At 44.2% G+C, this 27,829-nt stretch overlaps 1 pseudogene; it reads right to left on the bottom strand.

The window, feature by feature from the left end:
- Window positions 1-4,687: 4,687 nt before the first annotated feature.
- LOC122940392 overlaps window positions 4,688-27,829 on the bottom strand; it is a 718,635-nt pseudogene continuing 695,493 nt past the window's right edge.

The following is a 27,829-nucleotide window of genomic DNA, read 5'->3' as shown; positions in this document are numbered from 1 at the left end:
CCACCACGGATAACATCAGAAGGGTACAGGTGGTGACTCAGATAGGGATTAGGAAGGAGGAAAGATGGGCATTGGCATCCCTCGATACCGCAAAAGCGTTCAATTCTGTAGAGTGGCCGTACCTATTAATGAGACTCCAACATTTTGGATTTGGCCCCAAATTTATTAAATGGATTTCCATATTGTACAAGCAACCTAGGGCTAATATACTTGTGAACTGGCTGGTGTCTAAAAGTTTTGACTTAGGAAGAGGAACTCTTCAGGGATGTCCTCTGTCCCCATTGCTCTTTGCACTTGCCATAGAGTCCTTAGCTATACACATTAGGATAGATGAGCAGTTTAAGGGTATAAACATAGGAGAACTAGAAGATAGAACCTGCTTATATGCTGATGACATGGTGTTATGATTGGTGAGCTCCAAACTGAATGTCAGAATGTGAAAGAAAGGTGATTTAAGCAATTTTGAGCGTGGCATGGTTGTTGGTGCCAGACGGGCCGGTCTGAGTATTTCACAATCTGCTCAGTTACTGAGATTTTCACGCACAACCATTTCTAGGGTTTACAAACAATGGTGTGAAAAGGGAAAAACATCCAGTATGCGGCAGTCCTGTGGGCGGAAATGCCTTGTTGATGCTAGAGGTCGGAGGAGAATAGGCCGACTAATTCAAGCTGATAGAAGAGCAACGTTGACTGAAATAACCACTTGTTACAACCGAGGTATGCAGCAAAGCATTTGTGAAGCCACAACACGCACAACCTTGAGACGGATGGGCTACAACACCAGAAGACCCCACCGGGTACCACTCATTTCACTTCAAATAGGAAAAAGAGGCTACAATTTGCACGAGCTCACCAAAATTGGACTGTTGAAGACTGGAAAAATGTTGCCTGGTCTGATGAGTCTCGATTTCTGTTGAGACATTCAAATGGTAGAGTCCGAATTTGGTGTAAACAGAATAAGAACATGTATCCATCATGCCTTGCTACCACTGTGCAGGCTGGTGGTGGTGGTGTAATGGTGTGGGGGGATGTTTTCTGGGCACACTTTAGGCCCCTTAGTGCCAATTGGCCATCGTTTAAATGCCACGGGCTACCTGAGCATTGTTTCTGACCATGTCCATCCCTTCATGACCATCATGTACCCATCCTCTGATGGCTACTTCCAGCAGGATAATGCACCATGTCACAAAGCTCGTATCATTTCAAATTGGTTTCTTGAACATGACAATGAGTTCACTGCACTAAAATGGCCCCCACAGTCACCAGATCTCAACCCAATAGAGCATCTTTGGGATGTGGTGGAACGGGAGCTTCGTGCCCTGTATGTGCATCCCTCAAATCTCCATCAACTGCAAGATGCTATCCTATCAATATGGGCCAACATTTCTAAAGAATGCTATCAGCACCTTGTTGAATCAATGCCACGTAGCATTAAGGCAGTTCTGAAGGCAAAAGGGAGTCCAACACCGTATTAGTATGGTGTTCCTAATAATTCTTTAGGTGAGTGTATATTACCAAAGATGCTGAATCTTTCTACGCTCTAAATACCCAACCCTTACTAGAATACTGCAAGGATAAATATAAAGCATGGAGTGGGTTACCACTCCCGGTATCAGGACGAATCAATTTGATAAAACTGATTGTTTTGCCCAAGTGCTTATATGTATTACAACATGCACCCTATGTGGTACCTAAGAAGTTTTTTTTCAGAAACTTACTTCCTTAATGTCACCATTTATATGGGGTACTAACAGACCGAAATTATCAGTCACTACCTTAAATCGGCCTAGAAATGAAGGGGGGGGGGGGTGTCTTTACCGGATGTGTATTTAGATTACCTGGCAGGACAATTGAGGAATATACACTCACGGATCTCGTCGGACAATCTAATCAGACAAGAGAGACATCTTGCTACATACCTAAACCTTAGCACCTTATGGCCGGTCCTGGAACAACCGAAATTATTCCCCCGGAAATTACTACCTATCCAATGAGTAGCTATACAGATTTGGTCAGCATGTAAGCATATGCATGAGGTGAAAAATAATATTGTAGAGACCCCCTTGTGGGATAACCCTATGTTTCCCTCCCTACTGTCTTTGTCAGATAGTGTATTTTGGAAGAATCATGAAGTCATTAACTTAGGGGATCTATATAGTAATAGCATTTTTAATGATTTTGATTCTATGAACCGCAGGCATGATTTGCCTAGAACGGCGTTTTATAAATTCCTACAACTCCGCCATGCTATACAAACCCACTTTCGCAATACCCCGGATCTTATCTCAAATTTTCCTATGATAGGAGTTATTCGCTCACAGGGCCCAAGAGGTTTCATTTCCTCACTTTATACTAATCTTTTGAGTACCAGGTTGAAAGGAACCCCGATCTTAGCAATAACCAGATGGCAGACACTGATCCAGGATATGTCATAAGATTACATTAAAGATATCTTAGAATCTCCAACACTAGTATCCCCCAGGGTGGATAAAAATCAATGATTAAAAAAAAATAAAAAATAAAAATTGGATTTTAAATTTAAAATCTGATTTTTTAATATAAAATGCTTTTTGAGGAAAATATATTACCATCCAAATGAAATATAGATAACTTTTTTGATTATGTATAATAAGGCTGTATATGTTTAATTCAATTAATCCATTCACCATGTCATGCTCTTCCAGAGGTTTTTGTAAGAGTTTCTCTGCCTACAAGATATTATCACAGATGCTTGGTTTAATTTTGGAGTTCTCAAAACTGAATTTATAACATGAAAAGAGTTGAGAAAAAGATCTTAATCCTAACTTCTACAAACCTGTAAATACAGAATCAACCCCTTCAGTGCCAAGTTTAAAGTTCAGTGAATAGAATATAAACAATATTTCTTCTTCACTTTCCTTTCAAAATATCACTTTCTTGTGTAGGCTGGGCTGACAGTCTAAGTTTCTTAAAATATATATATATTTTCTTTAGCCAAATTAGTTAACAAACATGGATGTTTAAGCAAATAACATGCTGTAATGTTATTGTTTCAGTTGAATAAATCCTATTTAAATTGTTATTATTAAGGTAATGATTATTTTTTTCCTTCCTAAGTACAACAGAAAAATTGTCCAAATATGAATCTTTATGTAAAAAACTGATTTAAATTAAGCCTTACTGACTATTGATTTAAATCGGTTTGATTTAAATCAAATCCACCCTGGTATCCCCTGCTATAAACAACACATTTTTACAATTATGCATGATACATCAGAGCTATCTATCTCCAGCCAGATTATATAAGATGGGCAGGCTGACTCATTCTAGATGCCATAGATGTGCGATGGACAACAGTGATTTCTGGCCTCTCGTTTGGGCATGCTCCTATATACAGAAATTCTGGAAAGATATGATAGCCTTGCTTTCAAGCTTATTAAACTGTACACTCCCACTTCACCAGAAAGTATGCCTTTTTAGTATTGTTGATGAGGAACTATTCTCTCATCATACTGGAGTATTCTTAAGAGAAGCATTATTTTTAGCACGTAAAGCAATAGCCATCAGATGGATGGGAGATAGTCCACCCTCTTTATCACAATGGAGATTATTAGTAAATACTATTATACCATATGAGAACATAGTATATAAAAACAGAAAATGTGCACCTAAGTTCCAAAAAGTGTGGGGTATATGGTGCTCTTCTACACAAACATCATATTCTGTTCAGCGGTTAATGGATGCTCTACACACAGAGCTTGCTAGGAATAAGTAATGTACTGAGTAAAACGACAAGCAAGAATTCATTATGATATGTTTGTAACAACTTTATTGTCATCGATATAATGCATTGAAACAGTGCTGTAACTTTTTATAGTTTTTTTGTTATGTATTACAATATTACATACGGATACAATGCAATGTACCCGATCTCAATGATTAAATAAAACAAATAAAAAATAAAATAAATTATATGAATTTCAAAAATAAGTACATGGGAAGGAATAATGCAAGTCACCAGTACATACTAAATGGTAAAAAACTGGGTAACACTGACATGGAAAAGGACCTAAGCTGTAGAAACCAGTATCAGGCAGCTGCTGCCAGGGGCAATTATATAATGTATTGCATCAAAAGGGGCATAGATGCCCATGATAAGAGCATAGTCCTGCCACTTTACAAGTCACTAGTCGGACAACTCATGGAGTACTGTGTACAGTTCTGGGCTCCTGTCAGCAAGGCAGCCATAGCAGAGCTGGAGAGGGTTCAGAGGAGGATAACTAAAGTAATAACTGGAATGGGGGAACCACAGGGCCCTGAAAGATTATCAAAATTAGGGTTATTCACTTTAGAAAAAAGACGACTGAGGGGAGATCTAATTACTATGTATAAATATATCAGGGGACAGTACAGAGATCTCTCTCATCATCTATTTATCCCCAGGACTGTGACGAGGGGACATCCTCTGCATCTGGAGGAAAGAAGGTTTGTACACAAACATAGAAGAGGATTCTTTACGGTAAGAGCAGCGAGACTATGGAACTCTCTGCCTGTAAAGGTGGTGATGGGGAGTACAATAAAGGAATTCAAGAGGGCCTTGATGCATTTCTGGAGTGTAATAATATTACAGGCTATAGCTACTAGAGAGGGGTCGTTGATGCAGGGAGTTATTTTGATTGCCTGATTGGAGTCGGGGACAATTTTTTTAATGGCTTCTACCTCACAGGGTTTTTTGCTTTCCTCTGGATCAATTTGCAGGATAACAGGCTGAACTGGATGGACAGATGTCTTTTTTCAGCCTTATAAACTATGTTACATCCTATCTGTCATTCCACTTGACTGCAAATAACTGGCCATTTACAAGTGTAAATGACGCCCCTTTTTCCACATGTCTGGAGACCAGCTCTTGTGGGAATCCAGCTCTATTTTTTGGACTTTCACATATAGGCCCCTGTATTTTCAGTTTTACCGGAATGGAGGGTCCCCTTACCGATCACAGGAAGGGTGGAATACTGTGTTTGTTTGTTTGTTTTTATCCCCCTCACCAAACATTTGCATTTAGAGGATATATATATATATATATATATATATATATATATATATATATAAAAAACTTAGTTTCACTTTGAACTGGATCTGTCCTTTGATTACGAATATTCAATCAATACAAGAGACTATGTTTGTTTGGGGAGCTTTCACGGCGGTCCCAATCCTCGCTCCAAGCCCTCAGCTTCCTCTGGTAACTGAAAGCAAGGTGCTGTTTTATCTCCCTGTAAAAAGGAGGATCTGAAGGAATAAAGCCAGTTAGTGACCACCATAAAAACACATAAGGGATGTCACTAACGGGCTAACCATGAAGATGACTTCTTTTATATGTGGGTTTTTTGATGTTTAACAAAAGCTGACTTATGGTTAAAACATTTTCCACATTCTGAACATGAAAATGGCTTCTCCCCTGTGTGAATTCTCTGATGTATAACAAGAGTTGATTTGTGTTTAAAACATTTTCCACATTCTGAACATATAAATGGTTTCTCATCTGTGTGAATTCTCTGATGTACAACAAGATCTGATTTGTGTTTTAAACATTTTCCACATTCTGAACATGAAAATGGCTTCTCCCCTGTGTGACTTCTATGATGTATAACAAGAGCTGATTTTCGGTGAAAACATTTTCCACATTCTGAACATGAAAATGGCTTCTCTCCTGTGTGAATTTTCTGATGCCCAACAAGCCGTGATTTACGGTTAAAACATTTACCACATTCTAAACATGAAAATGGCTTTTCTCCTGTGTGAATTCTCTGATGTATAACAAAATATGATTTATGTTTAAAACATTTTCCACATTCTGAACATGAAAATGGCTTCTCCCCTGTGTGAATTCTCTGATGTACAACAAGATCTGATTTTTGGCTAAAACATTTTCCACATTCTGAACATGAAAATGGCTTCTCTCCTGTGTGAATTCCCTGATGCCTAACAAGCCGTGATTTACGGTTAAAACATTTCCCACATTCTAAACATGAAAATAGTTTCTCTTTTACGTGACCTGTTTCATGTTTAGCACCTCCTCTGTGACTTTTATTCTGTGTTACAGTCTGTGATGAATTAAAAGATCGGACCTGTTTAAAAGAATCAAATGATACGTTGTTGCCGTGATTGGATGACGGTATATTTTGCATATTGGCATACTCTTCAAATGTATCTCGTGTGATACCATAATCATCCACTTTAAAATCTGAAGAAACCAGATGTTTCTCTAAATTCCTGGTACAGTCATCTGCCAAGAATAAAACACATTTTATTATTGATGAATAATATTAAAATTGTATAGAAGTTTTACAACTTTTCCATATAAAAAATCCACAGAAAGTATAAGACATGGCACACAATTAGAATATCAATTGACTACAACAGTGGTGGCCAAACAGACCACAATCTAATAGTAGACTGAGGGGCATAACTAGAAAACGCTGGCTCCCACCTTGAGCAACTTCCCTGCAACCCCCACCCAATCAGTCATTTAAAAGATATATAAATAAAACGTTTTAGCGCTGGACAAGAGTCGACGAATCCCCTCTTGGTGCCCCACACAATAGTTATCTCCCCTCAGTGTCCCTTTCACAGTGGAATTCCCCTTAGTGCCCTCTTCACATTACCGATGCTCCCTAAATGCCCCCACTCAGTAGAATGTCCTCAAGGTCTCCAAACGGTAGTTATGCCCCCCAAGTAGAGTTGTTGCGATACCAAAATTTTGATTCGATTTCGATACCATGAAAAAGTATTGCGATACTCGATACCATTCGATACCACGCGAAAATAAAATAAAAACACAAAAAAGCCTTTTGATTACAGTGCATTGTTCACAGTGTCTCAACTTCATAGTGATTTGCTTGTGGCACAACGGCCACATGATTTTAGGTCAGTGTGGTTCTAGTTGTGAAAAAAAATTATGCATATTTTTCAATGGCTTACAGGGATTCTGCACTTTTATTTAACTATCCTCTGGATAGATCATCAGCTTCTGATTGGTGGGGGTCGGACACCCGGGACACCCACCGATCAGCTGTTTGAGAAGGCAGCGGCACTCCAGCAGCGCCACGGCCTTATCACTGTTTGACTGTTTACCGCCGGCCCACTGACGTCACCTCACGACTAGTATCAACTAGCGTGGGCGGGGCTAAGCTCCATTCAAGTGAAGAGCTTAGCCCCGCCCACGCTAGTTGTGATGTCACTGGGCCGGCAGTAAACAGTGATAAAGCCGTGGCGCTGCTGGAGCGCCGCTGCCTTCTCAAACAGCTGATGATCTATCCAGAGGATAGATCATCAGTTAAATGAAAGTGCAGAACCCGTTTAAACCACACCTCATTCACTAGGTGGGGTGGTGGTGGTTGGGGAGGGGGAATGGGCTTCACAAAAATCGACACAGATTGGGGTTGTAAGAGGCTGTGAGGTCAGCTGCTACATGATATACATTGTGGTGCTGGGGCCACGTTACATCATAGGGTAATTGTGATTGTGATGCACAATTGCACAGGTACAACCGTTTCTGGTGACAAACCCCCCCATGTGCCTCATAATAACGAAATAACCCTATCATCAAGTATATCCATATTCTTGCATAATGGTCAACATGGGGTTAATGTATGAGCTACAACAGTCACTTGCTATTTGGCAGCATGAATTCAATCTATGTGCCTCATATTAATAATGACCTGTATTCTGCAACTCACATTAACCCTATGTTGCCTATTATGTTAGATGGTACTTTGGGGGGCACTTACTATTAATGTGAGGCACATGGGGTCCATTCCAAAGACTCCAAAAGCATGTGCCCAGCCTGACATTAAAAATAAGTGACCCCCCATCATGTTTAAAACATGGGTAGTGGCAAGATTGGGGTTAATGAGTCTCATTAACCCCAAATCTTGCTGGCTGTCTTTCTTATAGATATGTTTTTTGCCTGCCTTTATTTTGAGGCAGGCTAATCATCACTCCTGCACTGGGTCTGGCTGTGGGCTAGGCTAGGTACCTGCTATGCTGGGCTGGCTGCTTTTCAGTGCTCAGTCTCACTGACTCTGGGGCTCGGGCTGACGCTGGGAGGACTCAAAGGAGTACACATGACAAGCGTGAGTGACTCAGTTAGGAGTCAGGACGGAGGAGGAGGCTGCTCTGCTGCCGCTGGTGCCGTTCGCTGAGCTCAGCACTCACTCGTCTCAGACGGAGTCAGACGGCGGGGCGCAGCAGTTTATTACCTCCCCCGTCCCTCCTCCTCCTTTAATTAAACGCACAGTCATTGGTGGCAGTGGTGCAGGCATCTTCAGAGCCCGCTTACTCCATTGGGCTCAGCGGCGGCAGTGTCATAGGAGGGAGGGAATCCCTCCCTCCTTCTCCCTCTCGCCTTCTCCCTCCCGCCTTCTCCACTGTCTTTCTGGTGGAGCGCCATGTTGTGTCATTGGAGATAATGGGCTGTGCAGCCCAGTATCGAAAAAGTGCAAATCACAGTACCGAATCGATACTTGTAAAAAAGTATCGATTGGGTATCGATTTTTCGATACCCGCAACAACCCTACCCCAAAGTGCCCCCACACAGTAGTTATGCCCCCTTTGTGCGCCCCCTGCAGTACAGTTGTCCCTTGGTGTCCTCTTTACATTAGTGAAGCTCCTGTACTGTGAATAAAGTTAAAGTAATACCGATCTTCCCAGCAGCAGGCAAATATTTGGTGCTCACTGGTGAGACTTTTTTGTATGACCTCTTAAGGCTACATTCACACGTGAAAAAAAGAAAAGGCCATAAAAACGGACACTCAGTGTTTTTCAACCATTTATTACATCCCTTTCTTGGTCGTCTGTACGTTTTGCATTCATTTTTACCGCCATTATTTGAGGATGATTTAGATGATTTTTAATTGCTTGTTTTATTTAATTACCAATCCCTGCAGTATACATAATGTCCCCCAGGGTGGCCACCATCAGTAATAATTAATAATGTGCAGGGTTTTGTTTTTACGGGAAAAAAAATAATTACTCCTCTTATCCACTTGCACGCGTAGAGAAAAGTCGCTCTTCGTTTGGTGCTAAAGGACCTACACTCTCAGTGGGATGATGTCACCATGCATTACTAAGCCATAATGCTGGGAGAGCATGGTGATGTGATCACGTTGGTAGCACAGGTCCTTCATCACTAAGAGAGACTGCCTTGTGTGTGCAAGCGGATAAGGCAATTTATTTTTATTTTAACCCCTAAATGGCCATTTTCCACTTGTGTGCCCATTTTAAACAGCCATTACATGGATGCACTCCTGTCTAAATGGCAATTAAAAATAGTCCCATTAATTTACATTGGGTCCACCTTGCAGTGAAATGGCCACAAATAGGACATGTCCTATTTTTCGCAAACACTATTCACTCGCCTTAAAAAAAAAATGGCCACGTGAATAGCGCCATCGAGTTCAATTCATTCTAAAAACTGCTGTGTGCCATTTTTCACTGTTGTGTGAATGTAGCCTTATCCTGCAGCCTTTCCCGATTACACAAACTACATATAGCGCCAAAGTATAATCCTGTGACCCGAACTTCATCACTGCAGCTAGGACACTGTGCACACCGAGGTCTCGCCACATCTAAGTCCTGTCACTCTTAAGTAAACAAACTGCATGGCCCACACCATAACATCTTCCTTTTTTCGTGAATTTATAATATTAAAGGGGTTATCTCATCTGAGACAATGGGGTTAATTCACCAGGATATGCCCCTATTGTCTGGTAGCTGCAAGCATTTACCGTAGATGATAGATTACGCAATAATTATGTAGTCTGGGTCGTTACGGACGCAGCAATACCAAACATTTGGGGGAGATATTTTTTGCAATTTTTTTTATTGAAAAGATTATTTTCAATTAAAAAAAATAAAAAGCTTAATTTTTTTTAAATGGGATTTATTGAATAAATGAGGGTTTCCCCCCCCCTTTTTTTTTACCACTTCATAGTAGACTATAACAGCTTTTTGATTGATTTTAAAGTGCAATGCATTATCCCTACAGTGCATTTCATTTTAAGGTCAGTGCTATTCTGCTGCTGAAAATTACTCAAGGCTGGTCTGGGGCCTACACACGACACCAGCCAGCCTTCACACACATCGGCACTCTGCGATCACATTTACAGAGTGCCGATGGGAGAAAGAGGGAGTCCACTTTCTCTGTCAGCAGTTTACATGCCGCAGGCGCCACATGTAAAGTATTAAACAGCCTGGATCAGCACTCCTGCCAGTCCGGGCTGTTAGAGCAGGGCCGCGTCTCTCATCCGTGCAGCGCTTAGACTGGGGCGCCGTAAAAAAAGAGGCGGCCCATCCTAAGGCCACTTAGTGACCTCCATAAAAAGGCATATGGGTGGTCACTAAGGGGTTAATAACTCCATTGATAGCATGTCAAGGCGTGTAGGTGAATTTATTTATGCACGTGTAAGAAATACAGATTTAGGCCTCATGCACACGACAGTTTTTTTTCACGGTCCGAAAAAACGGGGTCCGTGGGTCCGTGATCCGTGACCGTTTTTTCGTCCGTGGGTCTTCCTTGTTTTTTGGAGGATCCACGGACATGAAAAAAAAAGTCGTTTTGGCGTCCGCCTGGCCGTGCGGAGCCAAACGGATCCGTCCTGAATTACAATGCAAGTCAATGGGGACGGATCCGTTTGAAAATTTAGCCACAGTGTGTCATCTTCAAACGGATCCGTCCCCATTGACTTACATTATAAGTCTGGACGGATCCGCTTGCCTCCGCGGACACCCGAACATAACTTGAAGCGTCCCCATCACCATGGGAACGCTTCTACGTTAGAATATACTGTCGGATATGAGCTACTTCGTGAAACTCATTTCCGACAGTATATTCTAACACAGAGGCGTTCCCATTGTGATGCATCCCTGGTTGCCATGGTTACTTAGCAATAGTACAACAGTAGAAGATTCATACTTACCTGCCTGCTGCTGCGATGTCTGTGACCGGCCGGGAGCTCCACCTACTGGTAAGTGAAAGGTCTGTGCGGTGCATTGCTAAAGAACTGTCACTTACCAGTAGGAGGAGCTCCCGGCCGGTCACAGACATCGCAGCAGCAAGCAGGTAAGTATGAATCTTCTACTATTGTACTATTGCTAAGTAACCATGACAACCAGGGCTGCAGTAGCTTCCTGGTTGCCATGGTTACCGATCGGAGCCCCAGCGATTAAACTGGGACTCCGATCGGAACTCCGCTGCCACCAATGATGGGGGGGGGGGGAGATGGGGGGGGGCGATGGGCACACACTGTGCCACCAACGATTTTTAACTATAGAGGGAGGAAGGGGGGGGCCATGGGCACACACTGTGCCACCAACGATTTATAACTATAGAGGGAGGAAGGGGGGGGGGGGGCGATGGGCACACACTGTGCCACCAACGATTTTTAACTATAGAAGGAGGAAGGGGGGGGGGCGATGGGCACACACTGTGCCACCAACGATTTTTAACTATAGAGGGAGGAAGGGGGGGGCGATGGGCACACACTGTGCCACCAACGATATTCAAACTGGGGAGGGGGGGGTCTGCCCCCTGCTGCCTGGCAGCCCTGATCTCTTACAGGAGAATATGATAGTACAATTAACCCCTTTAGGTGCCGCACCTGAAGAGGTTAATTGTGCTATCATATCCCCCTGTAAGAGATCGGGTGGTGCCAAGCAGCAGGGGGCAGTCTTGTACCAAGTTTGCAGTGTATTCTAACTAGAAGCGTCCCCATCACCATGGGAACGCTTCTGTGTTAGAATATACTGTCGGAAATGAGTTTTCACGAAGTGAAAACTTAGATCAGAAAAAGCTTTTATGCAGACGGATCTTCGGATCCGTCTGTATGAAAGCAACCTACGGCCACGGATCACGGACATGGATGCCAATCTTGTGTGCATCCGTGTTCTTTCACGGACCCATTGACTTGAATGGGTCCGTGAACCGTTGTCCGTCAAAAAAATAGGACAGGTCATATTTTTTTGACGGACAGGATACACGGATCACGGCCTCGGCTGCAAAACGGTGCATTTTCCGATTTTTCCACGGACCCATTGAAAGTCAATGGGTCCGCGAAAAAAAACGGAAAACGGCACAACGGCCACGGATGCACACAACGGTCGTGTGCATGAGGCCTAATACAGATTTTTAGGAAAATAATGTAAGCCATATCGGTATCCTGTTCTTAGCAACTTCCTGGTAATTAGAGCCTATATTTGTCTTCTCAAAGCCAGTGTGAGCGAGTACTGTCTATCTGGACAACGGTTCATTAGCATATCAAAAGGTACTGTAGTTGTCAATTATCTAAAGAATGGCTGACAATTGTCCAGTAGGTGGTACATGGCTAGTGGGGCAGGAAAATGCTGGAAAATCCCAACATTCCAGCTGCTTCTATCAGTCTTCAAGAGTGAACAGAAAATTGCTAGAAAACCATAAGGAACAACCAAAAGGATGTGTCCAAGCCATATTCTAGACAATGCTAGGACTGGCTGTTAAGGAAGGAAGGAAGAAGCGAAAAAGGTAGAAGAGAGAAGAAGAAAAGAAAAGTGCTACAGAAGAGGAAACCTGGAGGGGCCAGAGCAAAGACGTGGACTGGAGAGACATGAGAAGACCTCTGTATAGTAACTACACTGTACTGTAGAGGGATAGGAATTTGTGGGTTAGTTACAAAATGGTCTTGGGAGTAACTTTATTATTATTAGTAATTGATATTGTGTACAAGTCTCTCCGTATGTGATATTTATTTTTGTTCCTTTATACTTTCATATATACTCATCAATAATAATAATAATAATAATAATTGGAATATCATTATTAGTGTTGATCGAGCACCACAGTGCTCGGGTGCTCTGGCCGAGCACATCGGGAAGCTCGGGTGCTCTACCGAGCACTCGAGTATAATTGAAGTCAATGGGAGAACACGAGCATTAAACCAGGCACCCCTGCTCTGAAGAGGGGAGGATGCCTGGTTCATAGGAAAAGGTCAGAAATTGATGGAAACCCCCACTAAAATGGTTCGGGAACAGCATTGGGAGGATGTCTGGATGCATCTTGGACTCCCAGGTCGCTGCTGGGAACGATGCTGTCCGATTAGTACGCCACTTTTACAGACTGACAATAATAACAAAACTGAAGATAAAATTGATTTTAGAGGTAAAATTGTTAGGAAACATTCTTTATTTTTGCAAGTGCTGCCAAAAATGACAAGCAAGAGGCACTCCGATACAACCTGTATATCACATAAAGGAGGGCCTCATTCACATTTTGGTACAAATGTTCAGGTAGTGGAACTCCTACACTCAGAAAGCCTATCCACTAAATGAAAGGGCTGCCAAAAATTACAAGGAACTGGCACTCCAATACACCCTTTGTGACACATAAAGGAGGGCATCATACACACCCTTGAAAAATTAGGATTGATGGCCTGCTGGCGACCCTCAAAAACATTTGGAGCAAGAGCCTGCTGATCTGACCATCTAAAACATTATGGGCGAGGGCCTGCTGCCGCTTTGGTGACTCTAGATAACCTGGGGCTGATCGCACGTCCCTGTGACGCCAACTATCCAGTCGGATGTCTGCCCTATCAACTTTCGATGTTATTTTCTGCGCCTACCATGGTGACCACGGGTAATGAGGAATCAGTGTTCAATTCCGGAGAGGGAGCCTGAGAAACGGCTACAGCTACCACTTCCAAGCAAGGCAGCATGAGCGCAAATTACCTATTAGGTATAATTGGGTGAGGGCCTGCAGGTGAGCTGACCCTCTAAAACATATATTTGGGTTCCGGGGGGGAGTATGGTTGCAAAGCTAAATCTTAAATTAATTGATGGAAGGGCACCACCAGGAGTGGAGCCTGTGGCTTAATTTGACTCAACACAAGAAACCTCACCCGGCCCGGACACGGAAAGGATTGACAGATTAATAGCTCTTTTTTGATTCTGTGGGTGGTGGTTCATGGCCGTTCTGAGTTGGTGGAGAGATTTGTCTAGTTAATTCCGATAAAGAACGAGACTCCTTCGTGCTAACTAGTTACGTGACCCCCGGCGGTGAGGATTGTGTTGACCAGACTCTTGGATAGTGATACTGGACTTGTAGGTGAGGGCCTGCTGGTAAACTGACCCTGTAAAAGATTGTGGGCGAGTAAAAAATTACAGGGAATGTCACAGGTAAGGATGAGGAAACGTTATACAGGAGAGGTACAACAGGTAATGTCACTGTTCGCAGCGTCTATGCAAAAAGTACACTGTATGTCACAGATATGCGAGGGCCTGCAGGTGAGCTGACGATTGAAAACATTATGGGTAAGGGCCTGCTGCCGCTTTGTTGACTCTAGATAACTTCTTGCTGATCGCACATCCCTGTGACGTCGACAATCCATTTGGATGTCTGCCCTATCAACTTTGGAGAAATTTTTCCACCAGGACCTTCTGGTATTGCACCGTTTTGCTTGTCCTCTCCACCAGATGAATTGGAAATGAGAAGTTCTTTGTAGCGGGGGTCAAGAAGGGTGAACAACCAGTAATCCGTGTTGTTTAAAATGCGTATAATGCGCGGGTCACGGGAAAGGTAGCTTAATATGAAGTCAGCCATGTGTGCCAGAGTACCAACAGGCAAGACTTTGCTGTCGTCATCAGGAGGTGAGCTGACCCTGTAAAAGATTGTAGGTGAGGGCCTCAGGACAGCAATACAGATGACTGTGTTGCGGCGGGGCAGAGGAGGGAGAGGCGTCTCCTTTCCCTGTTCCTCCGATAGGCTGCTGGCACAAGGCTCGCAGCCCATCAGAGGCCGGTTCAGGCAGCGCAATGACTTAATCGCGCCGCCTGAGCCTTACAGCGCGGGACACATGTCGGAAGAGGCCTGCATCGCAGCGCTGCCATAAGGAGGTAAGTATAAAGAGGTAGGCGAGAGGCACTTGTTACTGGCACATGATTTGGGGTAGAGGCACTTGTTACTGGCACATGATTTGGGGGAGAGGCACTTGTTACTGGCACGTGATTTGGGAAGGGGGAGAGGCACTTGTTACTGGCACATGATTTGGGAAGGGGGAGAGGCACTTGTTACTGGCACATGATTTGGGAAGGGGGAGAGGCACTTGTTACTGGCACATGATTGGGGGGGAGGGGCACTTGTTACTGGCACATGATTGGGGGGGAGGGAGAGGCGCTTGTTACTGGCTCAAGATTTGGGGGGGAGAGAGAGGCACTTGTTACTGGCAAATGATTGGGAGGGGGAGAAGCACTTGATACTGGCCCATTATTGGGGGAACTATGGGGACACTTACTGGCACATTATATGGGGGCAGTTCTTGCTGGCACATTATTGGGGGGCACTATAAAAAAGGGGGGGTGATCACAATGGGGGCATCTACAGGGGGCCCTAAATACTATCAAATATTATGGGGGGGCACTATGGGGGCCCTATATACTGGCAAACATTATGGGGGGCACTATGGAGAAGTGTGGGGGGAAAGGAGCATTATGGGGGCATCTACTGGGTGCCCTATATACTGGCATGCATTATGAGGGGGCACTATGGAGAAGTGGGGGAGAAGAGCAATATGGAGGCATTATATAGGGGCATTTAATACTGGCACCCATTTTGGTGCCACCATGGGGAAGGGGGGAGAAAAGCATTATGGGGGCATCTTCTGAGGGCACTATAAAAGGAGTATTTTATACTGGCACAAATTATAGGTGCACTATGGGCACCTTAGTTCACTGGGGGCACTAAGTGCTTTCTGTAGTGGCACACAGTACAGGTCATTGGATCACATGAGGGAACTCTGGGGACATTGGCTCTACTGGGGGCACTAAGAGGAAGTTTTTTTTGTTTTTTTTTACTGCCACACAACAGGGCATTTTTTGTACTGGCGCACATTATAAGGTAGCTTTATTACAAATGGGGGACTATGGGAGCATTATTACTTCTGGGACACAATTACTGTTGGGGGCACTGTAGGAGCACTATTAGTACACTCTGGTGTGAAACCATTTTCTACCTCACCGGGTGACACCAGCCCTAGCAACGCCACTGGGCCTCGCTCTGGCTCCCACCTGACACAGCCACAAGTTCAATTATTGGCTTCCGCGGCCGGGGGTGTCCCTAAGCGGACTAATGGAAGAGACGCAGCGGGACCCGCGGCCGCTCTGAGCGCCCCTCTCTGCCTCTTTAAGAGAGCAGTGGCTGCTGGGGCTCGGAGCGTGCCGCCACACAAGCACGTCTTCTGAACATTGCCAGCCCCGCCCCCAAAGAGCTGCGTAGCCACGCAGGGGAGAAGAAGAAGCAGCCAGGGCCCTCACCTCAGTCCATGTCTGGCTGCCGCCCACAGACAGACAGTGGTGCCCAACCAGTGAATATAAGCCCAAAAGAGTATTTATTTACCCTTAAAACAATGCTGACAAATGTATTGCACATTTAATAGACAGACTAAGGATACTATACCAAGTGTTTTTGTTAGTAGTTGAAATTTATTATCGCTTGCATATCTTGTGTTCGTGGGGGCCTCATGTTCGAGTTTCGCCTAAGGCCTCACAAAGTCTAGAGCCGCCTCTGAATGTAGCATCCCTGGCCGAATGCACTTGTCCACGTGTCTGTGGTTATGTGGTCCTTCCAAGTAACTGTGTTGGTCAGGGCACGTGTGATGTTACAGGACACATGTTGGTGGAAGGCGGGCACGGCACACCTTAAAAAATAGTGGCGGCTAGGGACTGCGTAATGCGGGACGGCCGCCGATACCAGGCTGCGGAAGGCCTCAGTGTCCACAAGACTAAATGGCAACTTTTCCAGGGTCAGTAATTTGGAAAACTGCGCATTTAGTGCTATGGCCTATGGGTGGGTGGCTGGGTAAGGACATTTGGACGCTGCGCTGGGACACGGAAGTTGCTGACTCGAGCACATACGGTACTTGGCTGAGTACCGCCATGTGCCGAGCATCGAGATGCTCGAGCCGAAAAGGTGTTCGGCCGAGCATGTTCGATCAACACTAATCATTATTCCCATATTGCACAATATATCTATTTCTTTTTTATCAGCAGAATCTTAGAGACCTCTCTGCTTTACTTAGTGGTCACTACTCACCTGGGCGGTTATCTGTAGGACTGTCCTCTGTACTCTGCTCATCACCCCTCACATATGTCTCTGTAGGATTAATATTGTTCAGATCTTCACCCGGATTCACAAGCTGTGAAAGAAATATTGTAGAAGTCATCAGACGGTTGGAGAAGTCGTGTGGAAGGTTTTATATGACCTCAGAAGACGACCAAAAATGACCGGACAGCAGGAGTTATCTGACCCAGATATCTGCAGGTCTCCTGTATAAATCCAATCTGATTGCTTCGTTATTCCAACCAGTTTGCAATGCAGGGAGAGTAGCCCTTATATTCCATCCCTAACATTACATTGTGTGTATATAACATTACATTGTTTGTGCGCCTGTTGCCCTTGCTGGCCACCCCAGGGCTGTGAAGCTGGTAAGCCAAAGTTCTTTCGATCCGTGGCTGCTCTGCTGCAGCCAATTACTGGATTCAGGGGTAACATGTCCACAAGAAGCACATCACCACTAAAGCCAGTCATTGGCTGCAGTAAAGCAGGTGACCATGCCTGTGCCGGCGAGGGAGCAAACAACATTTACTGGAAGATGGACACACAGGACCAGGCACACATAACCGGAGCTGAGGGTAGCAGGTATGTATGAATCTTTCCATAGTAGAGGCTGCGGACACATGTAAAAAGTTACTTGTTCCAGAACAAACCCTTTAATGCCGTCTTCCTGTTCTGTCTACCAGTTTTGGGATGACTGCAGGCATGAAGATACTGAACCTAGTATAAGGGACAGGGGAGAACACAGGAGAGGGGAGACGTGCAAACTGATTGCGATTATATTATATGATTATTACTATTATTAGTACCTTTCAAAAGCCACTGTACTTTTTTTTTAACAAACGCTGCACGACTAGATTTATCGCATGCATCATTCAGGGAGCATGTGTTATTTCTCCCAAACACAAAGCAGCCACAATGTTCCTGCAGTTGTCTCTGACCACCTTGCCCAGTTGGAGTTAGGTGAGGAGACAGCCAGCGCGGTTGTTTGCTGCTTGATGCACTTTAGAAAGTATTTGGCTATGTGGCTACTATCACCCAGGGAGATCAGCTCTAAAACGGCATCACAACACTTCACATGATAGGAAGAAGGGGGAGAGGGAGCGATGTTCTGCCCTGCTTCTGTTTGGGACAGGAGGATAGCCATGGAGGAGGCCGATAAGTGCCTGGTGTCAGAACAAATGTGGAGGTATCAATAGGACCTGGCCTTCTTGCTACAGTGCTGCCTCGCTGCAAAAAACATTGATCTAATGGGCTGTGAAAGGCATGAACTGTTCCAGTCCGTAACCGCTGCTCCAGGTGTCCATTGTGTGCACCTTGCTGCACAGCTAGAATTGCAAGGAGTGGCCTACATTCACCGCCACTTGATAGTACAAAGCAGGGATGGCTTTTTTTGAAAACAATGCCAGGTAGATTACTTCTAGTGAAGCTGAGCACATGCCATTAGCCCCCTAAAGGCAACAGAATCCACAAAGTGGTACCACAGAGACTGCACCACCAGCAACTTGTGCAAGCAGAGTTGTTTCTTGGCCACACATTCCATTATCGATGGCTGATGGTGGGACAGAATAGGAGGAGGCATAGTCTGAGCAGGAGAAGCAGTAACTGATGATGACTTGGACACAGAACTGCACATGGATGCCGCCTGGCTGCCACAAAGGAGACCCGGAGAAAGAGGACACTCTTGTTGTGGTAGCTGGCAGACACCTCTGTCACTCCCATGGCTTATTGTAATCTGGCAGATCTTGCACAGGGCATTGCTTTTGTCTTCCAGCACCGTAGAGAAAAACTGCCAGACAGGAGATACTTGCACACTCCACACAGAGCTAGCTGCAGCCGAGCTTGTTTTAGGTCTGGCACGTTTTCAGCCTGCGACCACAGTATCATCAGCATCACCAGTTCCCAAGCTGACAATACTAGAAGCAGATCTGGCCCTGGCAGGTTTTGGGAGCTTCTAATTGTATGTTGCCTTCACTCTGTATTGCTGCCACTGCCACCATCCTCTTCCTCTGATGTTACCTTCTTCTCAGCACCCTGATCTAGTTCCCAGATCCTGTCCAACACACAATCATTGTAATAGTCCTCAACCTCCCCACCATGAAAACTGTGATATGTCATCATGGGCTTCCTAGCCCCCTCCAGATTACCTGCTTTATACTTGCCTTGAGTTCAACTGCTGCTACTACTGCCCCTACCATCACCAGTGCAGCTACAGGTGCCACTACTCCTACCACCACAAACACAGCTATGCATGGGGTGCCCCTCCGCCCCGAATCTCCTCCTCATGGTAGTCTAAACGCTGAGCCACCCAGTCCACAATTCCATCCTCCGTGCAACACCATGCGATCAAAAAGGCGTATGTCCCAAAAAATGGTATCAATAAAACAGTCACCTCATCCCGCAAAAAATTAGCCCTCTACATAAGAAAATCGCTCAAAAAAATAAATAAAATATAGCTCTCAGAACATGGAGTAAAAAGTTTTTTTGTGTAAAAAATGCTATTATTGTGCTAAAGTGAAATAAAAGATATATACATATTAGGTATTGCCGCGTCCGTAACACCCAGCTCTATATAAATATCACATAACCTAACCCATCAGCTGAACACCGTTAAAAAAAAAAAAAGCCATTTTTGTCACCTTACATCACAAAAATTGCAACACCAAGCGATAAAAAAAAGGTGTATGCCCCCCTAAATTAGTACCATTCAGTCACCTCATCCTGCAAAAAATGAGACCCTACCTAAGGCAATCGGTCAAAAAATAAAAAAGCTATGGCTCTCAGACTATGGAGACACTAAAACATCATTATTTTGGTTTCAAAAATGCCATTATTGTGTAAAACTTAAATAGACATATTGGGTATTGCCACGTCTGTAACGACCTGCTCTATAAAAATGTCACATGACCTAACCCCTCAGGTGAACGCTGTAAAAATAAATAAATAAAAACTGCACCAAAACAACACATTTTTTGGTCACCTTGCCCCATAAAGTGTAATAATAAATGATACCAATAAAAACGTCAACTCTTCCTGCTAAAAACGAGCCCTTGCACAAGACGATTGGCAGAAAAATGTTTAAAAAAATAGAGTGTACAGAAAATGGAGACATAAAAACATAATTTCTTTTTTCAAAAATGCTTTATTTTGTAAAACTAAAACAAACAGAAAGTAGACACATTTGATATCATTGCATCCGTAAGAACCTGCTCCATAAAAATAGCACATGATCTAACAGATGAATGTTGGTGAAAATAAAAACGGTGCCAAAACATCAATTTTATGGTTACCATGCCTCACAAAAAACGTAATATAGAGCAATCATATGTACCCCCAAATAGTACCAATAAAACTGGCACCTTATCCCCTAGTTTCCAAAACGGGGTCACTTTTTGGGAGTTTCTACTGTAGGGTGCATCAGGATGGCTTCAAATGGGACATGGCATCTAAAAACCAGTTCAGCTAAATCTGCCTTCCAAAAACCATATGGCGTTCCTTTCCTTCTGCGCAATGCCGTGTGCCCGTACAGCAGTTTACGACCACATATGGGGTGTTTATGTAAACCGCAGAATCAGGGTAGTAAATATTGAGTTTTGTTTGGCTGTTAACCCTTGCTTTGTTATTGGAAAAAATGTATTAAAATGTAAAATTCTGAAATCTCATCTACATTTTCCATTGATTCTTGTGGAACACCTAAAGGGTTAACAAAGTTTGCAAAAATCTGGTTTTGAATACCTTGAGGGGCTTAGTTTCTGAAATGGGGTAATTTTTGGGTGGTTTCTATTATGTAAGCCTCACAAAGCGACTTCAGACCTGAACTGGTCCTTAAAAAGTGGGTTTTGGAAATATTCTGAAAAATTTCAAGATTTGCTTCTAAACTTCTAAGCCTTCTAAAATAAAATGTAATTTTATAAATGATCCAAACACAAAGTAGACATATGGGAAATGTAAAGTAATAGCTATTATATGAGGTGTCAATAACTGTTATAAAAGTAGAGACATTAAAATTTGAAAATTAGCAAATTTTTCAAAATGTTTAGTAAATTTGGGATTTTTTCACAAATAAAAAAGGCAAAATATATTGACTCAAATTTATGACTATCATGAAGCACAATGTGTCACGAGAAAACAATCTCATAATGGCTTGGATTAGTAAAAGTGTTCCAAAGCTATTACCACATAAAGTGACATGTCAGATTTGCAAAAAATGGCCTGGGCAGAAAACTGGCCCGGGGAAGAAGGGGTTAAAGAAAGTGGTACAATTAAATGTCTCTCCACTTTTACAAGGTTCAGACTCTAAACCTTTGCTCTTCATGTGTAATGGATAATGTAGAGATGAGATCTTCAGCAGCATGATAGGTTTAGGGACATACAGAAGACAAGGAGGAGTAGCTGGTGGGGAGGGAGCTCTCCAGAGGGATCTGATAAATGATGCTGTAATCTTGTAGATCACAGGATGTCAGCCACACAGGAGAGAGACAGCAAGCCTCAGACTGGAGGTCAGACTAGAGATCACATGACCAGGTGTCCATAATCAAAGGTTCAAAATGTATGGATGCATCTGAGCAGCTCGAAAATTGTTGGCGAGTTAGAATTATATGTGCTGATGAAAATAATCCTATATAGCTTTTCCAATAATAAACTTCTAATATTATCAGGGGCGTAGCTGTAAGGCAGGGGTGGGGAACCTCTGGCCTGCGGGACCATTTCATGTGGCCCCCTACCAGTACATTCTGTGAAAATGCTAATGACTACTCCCATTACGGAAGCGGTCATTAGCATGCGGGAGGCACAGGAAGGAGAGAACAGCGCATTGCTAGCTGTACTCACCTTCCCTGGTCTTCTTCCGGCCCCACGCTGTGCCCTAACACATACATTGTCAGGACGTAGAGCATGTAGATGCGCACTATGACCTGACTCTGTGCGCTGTCAGGTCACAGTACATTGTGGCGGGAAGGTAAGTTAATCTGCCAAGTGGCAGCGCTGTCCGGAGCTGGAGAGGCAAGTTTATTTTTTTAATTTATTTTAAATGTCTGATCTGAGATCTGATTGGGGTCTGAACTGAGGCTGGGAAGGGATATTGGTAGGGACATTTGCGAAGAAGGAGGCAGGGACAGTGGCAGGGAGAGTGAAAGCTGGGTGAACCCCTCTCTGGACCCCTCTGGGTTAAGCTTGGCTGCCAATAATGCCAAATAACTAAATATATAACATTCTCAACTTAAAAATTACACTGCTATATGTGGTCAAAATGGCGCCTGTACTATTTGTAATATATAGCACAGGCACCAATTTGTGCTGCAAATTCGAGATTTTCTAGATTTTTTTTAATTGAAGCTCAATTTCTGTAACTTACCCTCAAGTCACTTATATCTTTGACCAAATATAGCCATCAAATTTTTAAGTTAAGAATTTTGTATGGCCCACCAACGATGTTACAAATATCCAAATGGCCCTCGGCAGCAAAAAGGTTCCCCACCCCTGCTGTAAGGGGTGCAGTCGCTACTGGGCCTAGGAGCCTGAGGGGGCCCAAAGACCCTTGTGCCACATAAGAAGACACCGGTACTATACTAAGTTCATGCAGGTCAAGTTATATCCCTGGATGGAGGGAAAGGGTAAAGTCAAGAATTTGGCTTGGGGCAGGGGATGCAGTTTCAATTTTCGCCTCAGGCTGCAGGAAGACTATGTGCTTCCCTGCCCCTGGCCAAAAAGCAGTGAGGGAAGGGGGGTCCAAGCTGAACTCTTGCACCAGGGCACATGAGCCTTTAGCTATACCCCTGAATATTATATTATACTCTATGCAAGTAAGAAGGATGACTTGCATCTACATGTGCTAGAATAGAATCCGTGGTATGATCTTGTTACTGCCATTCTGACAGTAAGGAGACACCAGGAGACTGCACCCTAGACTACAAAACCTGCATCTCCTGATGTTCATGTTCAAGCTGACAATCCAAACACAACTTTGGTTGACCATTTGTAGTATTGCAAGGTCCCGGCCTAAGACCTCTCAGAAAATTGTTGTGCCACTCTTGTGCGACCACAAAAGATCTGCAGCAGTTGACAGAGGAGGCCATCTTAAAAGTCTATACAGGCAGAAAATAGTGAGAAGATCCAGACAACATGTAACGTCTATGGTCAGCTGTAATCCTGCCATCTCCATCTTTTTCATTATACAAGGATAAATCATATAATACTGATGGATAAAACAAGACTGAACACAAGATCTTCACAGCCTTCTACAGATCATAGGGGACATTTCACGAGACCTTATCTCCATCTACCTGACCATTCTGTGGGACATTGTGACGTTCTTCTGACCCATCCTGTAGAAGAAGAGGACTGGGACATCTCTCCGGTGTTGTTATCTCTTCCTTAACTGTAGGAAACACATCCAGTAACTGAATTCATTCCTTACATACAGATAATGAGAGGACGTGTGTATTTAGTCATGTCTATTACCTGGTGATGTGAGAGGTCGGTGATCCTCCATCATGATGTCCTTATATCCATCATCTAGTGGGACATAGTGATGTTCTTCTGAATTATCCTGTGGAAGAAGAGGACTGGGACATCTCTCGGGTGTTGTTGTCTCTTCCTTAACTGTAGGTGTTGCAGAATGAGGATTAGATCGGATGATCAGCCATGTTGTCTTAGGTATACATCTTGGGGCACATTTATTAAGACCTGTGTTTTAGGCACAGGTCTTAAAGCCCTAAGCTGGCGGTGGTTCCGCCAAAGTTATTAAGAGGCGCAGGCCTCTCCACAACTTCACGGCTTCCAGCACCAGTTCTACATGTAAGACAGCTTCCAAGTTGTCTTACATTTAGACCCTTTTCTACACCTGAAACATTTGTAGAGAATGGTAAACGAGACAGACCTGCCGGCCCGTTCCCTTCCCACTGCACAAGGACAATTGTAGACCTGCTGCCCCCCATTGCACCGACATCTGCACCTGAAATACATCTAATTTAGGCTTATTTCAGAATAGTAAAGGACCCCCTTGTGTTTACACCTCAAAAAGGAGCTTAGCTAAAGAGTTAATCACCATTTTGAAGTGAATACTGAGTACTTTTAGTACTAACTACTTTAGTTGAGATATTAGAGGCTTTTAAGTAATCAATTAAATATGTTATGATGGAATGGTGACCATTAGAAAGTAGATAATATTTGCACTAGAAGTGGAAACCTTGGCCAAGATAGACAAATACATTTATTAAAACTAACCATTTGCGGACTTCCGGTTCCGGCGCCAACATGGCAAGACGTGCTGAGTGAACCTCCTCTACAGCTCGTGCCTCATAAATCTATCTCCCCGCTGTACCGGACTGGGACTACCCGCTGCAGTCACCTAACGGTCTTGTATGGACCGGTTCTTAATAACGATGTGGAGCAGGAACAAGCAAAGGGGACCGTTGAAAGTTACCAGCTCACAGTTTGCGGCGCGAAACATGTTGGACAGATCACCTCAGCTGTCACAGGTTGATCTGCTGCAGCTACGATCAGAGGAAGACCCTGAATTAGAAGTGGACCAGCCGGAAGATATCGGCATAGACTACAAGCAGCTGGCCTTAGAGGTGGCGGCACGCATACTGCCCGACCTCCAGGAATCACTATCCACCACGGTCTCGGCCTCCCTGTCTCAGATCCGTCAGGACCTTTCAGAACATGGTCGCCGTATAGATGAGACAGAGGAAAGAATTGCGTCGCTGGAGGACGAGCAGTCGCATTACCGATCTGAATACTCCAGACTCCAGCAAGAGAACAAAAAAATCTTGTTAAAGCTGGACGACCTGGAGAATCGTTCTCGAAGAAATAATCTGCGGCTGGTGGGCATACCAGAAGCAGTCCCACTACATGAGCTGATCCAGCTATGTGAACGAGAGCTCCCGCAGGCGCTAAATGTCTCAGACTGATGTAAAGTGGAAAGAGCCCACAGGATAGGGCAGGCACCGCTATTGACGGGGAGACAGGAGCGTGACTCGTCGACACATGGGGCCCTTAACCAAAGACCGAGGCAGGTGATAGTGCGTTATCTGGATTACTCAGAAAAAGCGGCCATTTTAAGAGCATACAAGAGCAGCAAAGCCCCCTTGATGCTAAGGGGTTCCCGAGCCCTTCTATTTGAAGACTTCTCAGCGGAAGTTACCAGACGGAGGTGAGAATTTTCCACGATTTGCTCGGATCTTTACAATGCTCAGGTACGATTCGCACTTGTATACCCTGCAACCCTGAGGGTACATGATGTGGAAGGCTCGGTGGCTACTTTCCAAGACCCTCAGGAGGCTAGGAGCGCTCTGCAACACATTTTGAACAAAGACGGTGATAGATCCCCTCGGGACAACAACCGAAGACGTGCTCCACCAGAATGAGAAGGTCGGGACATTTCGCTCTGTCTAGGTGGGCCCGGATGAAGTTCACCTCAAGCTGGGACTGTTAGGTGAGGGATTGTTTACTCGCCTGTTTCACCATGGTTGGACTTTCTGGTTCAAAATTTATGCTACCCTGATGCAGTTAGTTCATGGCACAGGGCTACTAGAGGGGTACTGATTAGATCCATTGCCTCAGCGCGGCAAAGACTCACGCCAAAATGTTATGTTGGGAAGAAGCGAAGTCTGAACTTTGTAATGGTGGGTTTTGTGAGTTTTTCGGGAGGGGGGGGGAAGCAAGAGAGGGGAGGGAATGTCTTTAGAGGGTTAACGGTTTTATCATCTCCAATAGGGTGGGCAAAGCATAGGTATTTGAAGCTACTCGACAATAAGGATATCATCTTGATGCTTAAATATGGTTAATATTGTCACATGGAATGTGAAGGGATTGAAATCCCCGCATAAAAGAATCATGGTCTTGAGACACTTAAAACGCCTACGCACGGACGTCGCTCTGCTGCAGGAAACGCACTTGTCTAAATTGGAGTTTCATCGCATGCGACGTCTGTGGGTAGGTCAGCTTCTTGGCTCCCCGGCAGCGGGCTCCAAGGGAGGAGTGCTGCTTTTGATCCATAGACGTTTGCAATGTAATATTGTTGAAAGCACGACAGATAGCGAGGGCAGGCTCTTACAAGTTATCCTCCAACTACAATCTGATAAACTAAGTATTTATAACGTCTATGGACCAAATGAGAGTAATACAGTTTTCTTTAATGATTTATGTAACAAGGCTCTGCAGGATACGACCTCTCAATGTCTGATTGCAGGCGACATGAATGCAGTTATGTCCCGTTTGGACGGAGTAATGCTAAAATTCGCCCTCGACCCAGACAAAGAGACGCCATATTAAGTAGAGTGGCAGCCGATTTACATTTACATGATGTGTGGAGGTCCACTCATCCAGAGGACAGAGAATTTACTCATTTTTCACAACCACATAACTCCTGGTCACGCCTGGACTATTTCCTGGTCTCCGATTCCATATTGAGGCGCACGGTATCAGTAGAAATCGGAGACTTAGTCATCTCGGACCATGCCCCGGTAATTCTTGAAATAGCGGATACTCTACCGAGGGGGAAAGATTTCCTCAGAAGATAAATCCGACGGAAACCTCCAAACGAAAACTTTGTGGAAATGCTAAATCATTGGTGGTTAGAATACTGGGAGGAAAACTCAACCACTAGTGAAGCTCAGCTGGTATGGAGAGCAGGTAAAGCGGTCCTCAGGGGAAAGATAATGGCGTACGTTGCCAGTATGAGGAAAAAGGTTGACACAAAACTGCGAGAATTAGCGGGGTTACTCAGGGAAGCATATATGCGACATCTGATGCATCCCTCTACAACCACCAGAGATAGATGGATGGAGGCTAAAAACACTTATGAAATTTGGCTGAAAAAAAAGGAAGAGATTGAAGGCAAAAAGAAGGAAGCAAAGTATTATAAATATGGGAATAAGGCGGGAAAGTTGTTAGCGTCCCTAGCAAAAGGTTTGAGACCATCTCCGCAAATATCAGCATTAAGAGATACAGGGGGTGCTATATCCACAAAACATGAGCAAATAGTTGAGCTCTTTAGGAGCTTTTACGCTGATCTTTATGCGGCCAGTGAGACATCTGACTCACAAGGAAAAATATGGCTGGATGGCCTGTACCTTCCAAAACTTTCCAAAGATGAGCTAGACAGCTTGAATAAACCCATAACAGTGGAAGAGGTCCAGAGGGTTATCTCTCTATCTAGTAATGGGAAGGCACCAGAGCCGGATGGGTTCACCAATGAGTTTTACAAAACGGAAAACCCACAGGTACTGCCAGTTCTAGTGTCCCTATATAACACAATCCTACAAGGCCAGGAGATACCTCAAGACATGAATATAGCATACATAAAAGTTCTGCTGAAGGAAGGGAAGGATCACACTTTACCCTCATCCTATCGTCCGATTTCCCTGATAAATAATGATCTGAAATACATATCCAAAATCATTGCTGATAGATTGGCTGCCTTCCTGCCTAGACTAATTTCCCCGCACCAGGTAGGTTTTATCCAAGGCAGGTCAGCAGTATACAACATTCGCAAAGTGCTTGCGGTGTTGGATGACATCAAAACTCACCCGGACCGTCACCCATCTCCAGCTCTACTTGCCATTGATGCAGAAAAAGCGTTCGACAACGTGAGCTGGAGATGGTTGAATGAGGTGCTGGATGTGATGGGATTCATGGGGCCTTTTAGAGACTATGTCAAAGCCATCGGGCTTTAGAGTTAACAAAACTAAGAGTGAGCTATTGAACTTGTCT

Source organism: Bufo gargarizans, chromosome 6 (genome assembly GCF_014858855.1).
Source record: "Bufo gargarizans isolate SCDJY-AF-19 chromosome 6, ASM1485885v1, whole genome shotgun sequence".
In the NCBI taxonomy this organism is placed as follows: domain Eukaryota; kingdom Metazoa; phylum Chordata; class Amphibia; order Anura; family Bufonidae; genus Bufo; species Bufo gargarizans.
This window is presented reverse-complemented; position numbering and strand designations above follow the sequence as displayed.